Genomic DNA, 6,310 nt, shown 5'->3' with positions numbered 1-6,310 from the left:
TGAACAGTGAATAAGGAATACCGTAGAAGAATTGATGCTTTTGAGTTATGGTGTTGGAGGAGAATATTGAAAGTGCCATGGGCTGCCAAAAGAACCAATAAATCCATTTTGGAAGAAGTGTAGCCAGAATGCTCCTTAGAGGCCAGGATGGCCAAACTTTGTCTCTCATACTTCAGACATATTGTCAGGAGGGGCCAGTCACTGGAGAAAGATACCATGTTTGGTAAGGTGGATAGTCAGAGAAAAAGAGGAAGACCCCCAGACAGATGGATTAGCAAAGTGGCAGCATCAATGGATTCAAGCATGGCAATAAATGTGAGGTGGACCAAGATCATGCAGTATTCTGTTGTGCATAGGGTCACTATGAATAGGTACTGAGTTAATGGCAGCTAACAACAACAACAAACAAGACAGGACAGACTGTAGAATGAACCATCATCAACACATATTCAAGCTCTACCTGAGGCTGAATAAAATTAAAACAAGACCATGAAAGACAAAATAGTACTTTGAGTATATCCCACCTGAATCTCAAGACCACCTGAATAATAGATTTGATGCATTAGACACTAATGACTATAGACCAAAAGATTTGTGGGATAACATCAAATACACGATACATTAAGAAAGCCAAAAATGTTTTTAAAAAACAGGCGGAAAAAAAGATCAAGTGGATATAAGAAGGGACTCTGAAACTTGCTCTTGAGCATAGAGAAGTTAAAGTGAATGGAAGAAACAGAGACAAGAACTGAGCAGAAAATTTCAAAAGTGAGCTCAAGAAAATAAAGTCAAACATCATAATGAAATGTGCAAAGACCTGGAGTTACACAATTAGAAGTAAAAGATATGCTCAGCATTTCTAATGCTTAAAGAACTAAAGAAAAGCTTCAAGCCTTGACTTGCAAAATTGAAGAATTCTATGTATGGGGTCCTTATCAGATTCTTAATTTGGGTCTTTTCCTTGCTGTTCCCCATTTGCATGAAATAAAAACAAAGGTAAGCTGCTTAAAGAGGGTAGTCTTTGTGGGAATGTTTGTTTTGTATTGTTTTTCCCTAAACTAGAGGGCATACAAAAGCAGTGACTTTTTGAAAGGATAATTTTGGGGGGTACAGAGGTCTTAATTTAGTGGACCTGTCTTCTCTATCAATAATAAGTGGGCCCACTTCCTAAATTATGATGACCATCTTAGGGATCACCTAAACCCACACCAACATTTGACAGGTCTAGTGACTGAGGCTCAGAGTTATAGACAAATGCAGAACAGAAGCCCTGACTTCTCACTCCCAGCCTCCATTGCACTGAAGTCCATAATAAACTAGTTTTCCAAATCCAGCCCCTCTCATCTTACAGGAAAACTCTGGCCTCTAAAACCACTTTGACTCTCCTACTCTGTGTGGGTTACAAAAGCATGTCATATGTGTGGTGCTATAACACAAACACTGGACTGCTAACCACAAGGTCGGTAGTCCAAACCTACAAGCAGCTCTTTAGAAACCCTATACAATGTCACTATGAGTCAGAACTAACATGATGGCACTTAACAACAAACAAACATGGGCAAAATATTGAATGGTGTTTAAAACATTAAAAGAAGATGGAAGGAATTATAGTCACTGCACCAAAAAGAATTGGTCGATATTCAACCATTTCAAAAGGTACCATATGATGAAGAATCAATGTAATTGACAAAAGAAGTCCAAGTAGCACTTAAGGCATTGGTGAAAACCAACACTCCATAAACGGTCAGAATACAATTGAAATGTCTTAACAGATGCAGCGTTGGAGGTGTTTACTTGTCTATGTTAAGAAATTTGGAAGAGAGCTACTTGGTCAACTGATTGGAAGAGATCTATGTATCTGCACACTCCAAAGCAAGTAGACCCGATGGATTGTGGAAATCATTGAGCAGTATCATTAATGTGACATGCAAGTAAAATTTTCTAAAGATATTTCAAGAAAGACTGCAGTACATCAGCAGAGAGCTGCCATATATTCAAATTGGATTCAGAAGAGGACATGGAATGAGGACTATCATTGCTGGTGTTAGATGAATCTTGGCCAAAAGCAGTGAATACCAGAATACTTATCTATTATTGACTATGCAAAGGGATTCAATTTTGTTGATCATAGCAAACTTTGAATAACATTGGGAAGAGTGAGTATTCCAGAACACTTAGTTGTGCTCATGAGGAACCTGTAAATAGCCCAATGATCAGTCATTCTAACAAAACAAGGGGATACTGAATGTTTTAAATTGGGAAAGGGTTGTATCCTTTCACCATACCTTATTCAATCTGTATGCTGAGCAAATAATCTGAGAACCTGAATTATATGAAGAAGAATGTAGCATCAGGATTGGAAGAAGACTCATTTAGCTAACTGTTATATGTAGCTGATATAACTTTGCTTGTTGGAATTGAAGAAGAATTTGAAATACTGAAGAAGAAAGTAAGGATTTTGTATGGATTTTGTCTCAGTGTAAAGGGAAAGAAAAAAATCCTCATATTTGGTCCAGTAAATAACATCATGATTAAAGAAAAAGAGAATTAAGTTGTCAAAGACTACAATTTGTTTGGATCCACAATTAATGCTATTGGAAGGAATAGACAAAAAAATAAAATGATGTATTGAGTTAGACAAATCTGCAAAAGACCCCTTTAAAGTGTTTGAGAGCAAAGATGTTAGTCTGAGGACTAAGTTGTGCCAGACACAAGTCATATTTTTTGTTTTGTTTTGCATGTTTACATCAAATATTTTCACTTTGTTCAGTTGTGTAATATAAGATGTAAATTGTGCCAGTGTGTGTTTGGTTGAACATGTTTTAGTTATATCATATTATGCACAATTATGACTATATAATTTTCTTTATTAGAGATTATGTATATAGTTTATAGATTTTGAGTTGACAAAGGTGGACTGTAATGGTTAGAGTTCTGTGTCAACTCAACTAGGCCAAGATTTCCAGAGCTTTAGCAGATGAGATGTGCTTATTTCCATGGTGATGAAACCTAATATAGGCATAGTTATCTCTATCATGAGCAGCTATGAGCAGTCAATCAATTGAAGAGATGCTTCTTTGGGGGTGTAGCCTGCTCCCAATATAATGGGCACGTGGGAAGGTCTCTCTGTCTTCTGCTGGGGTTCTGGGACTCTGAGGTCCTGGGATTAAGCCATTTCTTTGATAGTAAACTCTCTATCTATCTATCTATCTATCTATCTATCTATCTATCTATCTGTCTGTCTATCTATATTTCACTGTTTCACTGTTTTTTCTTCTCTAGAAAACCTGGCCTAAGCCAGTACCTAACACTCTCTAGTAACCTATATTATCTAACAATAAGCATTTAGTATATTTTACAGCAATCTCTATTTTGAAATTCTATATGATAATGTAATAATCATTATACATTGGAAAGAATTCATGCTCAATATACTCAAAGCTTTTTATAACACCAATTGCAATAGAAATATGAGCAGAATATTTCCTGCTTCTGTTCTCTCTTGAGGATAACATCTTTAGTAATTTCCATATGTCATCCAGTTAACATGACAAACAAAGAAATTTGAGGATTTCAAGTACAATAACAGAAAGTGAATGATTTTGATTGACTGGTACATTATAACTCTTATTATATACTGTGGACCCAGGATGCTATAATAATTATCCTGTCAAGTCAATTGTTACTCTTCATTAAGAAGGAATCTAAGGGAGCAATTAATCTTGAAACTTTAGCTTTATTAGGACATTCTGTTTTTGCAGTTAGGTGCAGTTCAGTGACTCAATCTAAAGATGGTATCATTTTCTAATAGAAGGTTTCACCTTCATTATTTTGATTATGCACTAGAACAGCAAAATGTAAGGTTATGTAATAACTGGGTGAACATTCTAAGTTTTGTATCATTTGCCTTTTGAAATTCATTTAAGACATAAGAAAGAAATCCTTCCTTTTTCCTTTTTTCTCCTTAGTTTTATGAGACTCTGGTCTCAGAATTTCACACTCCTTGAAAGTGATACCAACCTCTGTGAATCATGTCTCTGAAAATGCTGACACCCACAAAAATATACAACATTCAAGGACATTTCTACATGCCCAAGAAACACTGAAAAATACACCCTGAAATCAAAGTTGAGTTTTTCTTACATGGTAAAGGTTAGATGAGCGATAATAATAATAATAAAAAAAAAATTGCATTGGTAATCAGTTCCTGAACTTAGACTGCAGACTGATTGACTGTTCATAGTGATTGAAAACCAGCAGGGTGAAAGTTATAGCTCAGATCACAGAGAAGGTATCAGTTCTGCCTTCTGCATTCTAATGAAATAAGGGCAGAAATAATAATAGATTTTAAAAAGCACAGTGTCACTTTATTCACTGGCAAGTAACCCCATCAGCTGAAAAAGTGAAGAGATAAAGAAGTATGGTCAGAGTAGACATTAGAGGGAAACATTGAATAACTGATGGTTCAGTCAGGAATGCACCCTGAAAGCAGACCACATTATCAATCCCTGCACCCTTTTTACTTAACCTCAACATATAATAGTCTATACTATTTAAGATTATTTGTCAGAGAAAATGTCATGATCTCTCTTCAAAATATATAAAAATTTTCACTGCAGCTGCTTTTGTGAAAAAGTATGGTGGAATGCAAAGAGCATTTGCTTATATTCAACATTGATGTTTGAATTCTATCCTTCACTTCTACCTGAACTAGCTGACATTGGGCAAAGTACTAATCTTAATTCACCATATTTGCATAATTAGAATACTAGTTTTCACATTTCTAGGGATTTTATGATCATTAAATAAATTAATTTCTGTCGTTGCTCTTCAAGCTAATAGATTATCTAACCCTTAGATCTCTTGGACTGAAGCTTGCTCTTCATTGAGAATGTTGACCATGATCAGAAACTAGTATTTGGAGTTGTTAGGTGCCTTCAAGTTGGTTCTGACTCTTAGTGCACCTATCTACGTACAGCAGAATAATAAAACAGCGCCAAGTCCTGCTCCAGCCTCACAATTGTTCTATTTGAGCTCATTGTTTTTACTATTGTGTCAGTCCATCTTGCTAAGGGTCAACCTCGTTTTCACTGACCCTCCAGTTTATCAAGCATGATGCACTTCGGCAGGGACTGGTCTCTGCTGATACCATGTCCGAGTCTCACTATCCTGACTTTTAAGGAGCATTCAGATTTGTTTGTTCTCCTAGCAGTGGATGGTACATTTCATATTCTTCTACAACACCATAATTCAAGTGCATCAATTCTTCTATGATCTTTCTGATTCGTTGTTCAACTTTTATATGTATATAAAGCGATTGAAAATACTAAGCTTGGATGCATACCTTAGTCCTCAAACTGATATCTTTGCTCTTGAACACTTTAAAAAGATACTTTGCAGCAAATTTGCCTAATGCAATATATCATTTGATTTACTGATTGCCACTTTCATGAGTGTTGATTGTGGATTCGAGCAAAATGAAGTCATTGACAACTTCAATCTTTTCTCCATTTATCAGTGATGTTATTTATTAGTCCAGTTGTGAGGATATTTCATGGTGGTGTGTCATGCAATCAGTTCCGACGCATACTGACCCTGCATAGGTTTTCTTAAGCTGTAAATCTTTACAGAAGCAAAAAGCCTCATTTTTCTCCCTCGGAACAGCTGGTAGTTTTGAACTGCTGACTTTGAGGTTAGCAGCCCAACTTAATCACTATGCTACCAGAGCTCTATTTAGTCTTTGATATTCACTAGTATTTTAAAGCTTTTTTGCTTTCAGCAAGTAAGGTTGTATCATCTGCATATAAGTTTGTTAATGAGTTTTCCTCCTATCCTGATGCTACATTAGTCTTCTTATAATCCAGTTTCTCTGATTATTTGTTCATCATACAGATTGAATAAGTGTGGTGAAAGGATACAATCCTGGCACACACCTTTCTTGATTTTAAACCATTCAGTATTCTTTTGTTCTGTGCACAGGTACCACATGAGCACAATTAAGTGTTCTGAAATTCACCATTGTTTAAAATATAAACTATAGTAATTTGATTCCATGCACCTGAAAGCCTTTGCAACGTCAATAAAGCACAAGTGAACATCATTCTGGGATTCTCTAGTTTAGGCCTAGATTCGTGACATCAGCAGTATTATCGCTTGTTTCTTATCTTCCTCTGAATCCAACTTGAATTTCTGGTTGTTCCCTATCTACATACTGTTGAAACCATTTAAAAATTATATTCAGCAAAATTTTACTTGCATATGGCATTAATGATATTGTTTGATGATTACCACACTTTATTGGGTCAACTCC

This window comes from Chrysochloris asiatica, unplaced genomic scaffold, assembly GCF_000296735.1.
Source record: "Chrysochloris asiatica unplaced genomic scaffold, ChrAsi1.0 scaffold00053, whole genome shotgun sequence".
NCBI lineage: Eukaryota > Metazoa > Chordata > Mammalia > Afrosoricida > Chrysochloridae > Chrysochloris > Chrysochloris asiatica.
The sequence above is the reverse complement of the archived record's forward strand: the minus strand, read 5'-3'. Positions refer to the sequence as shown.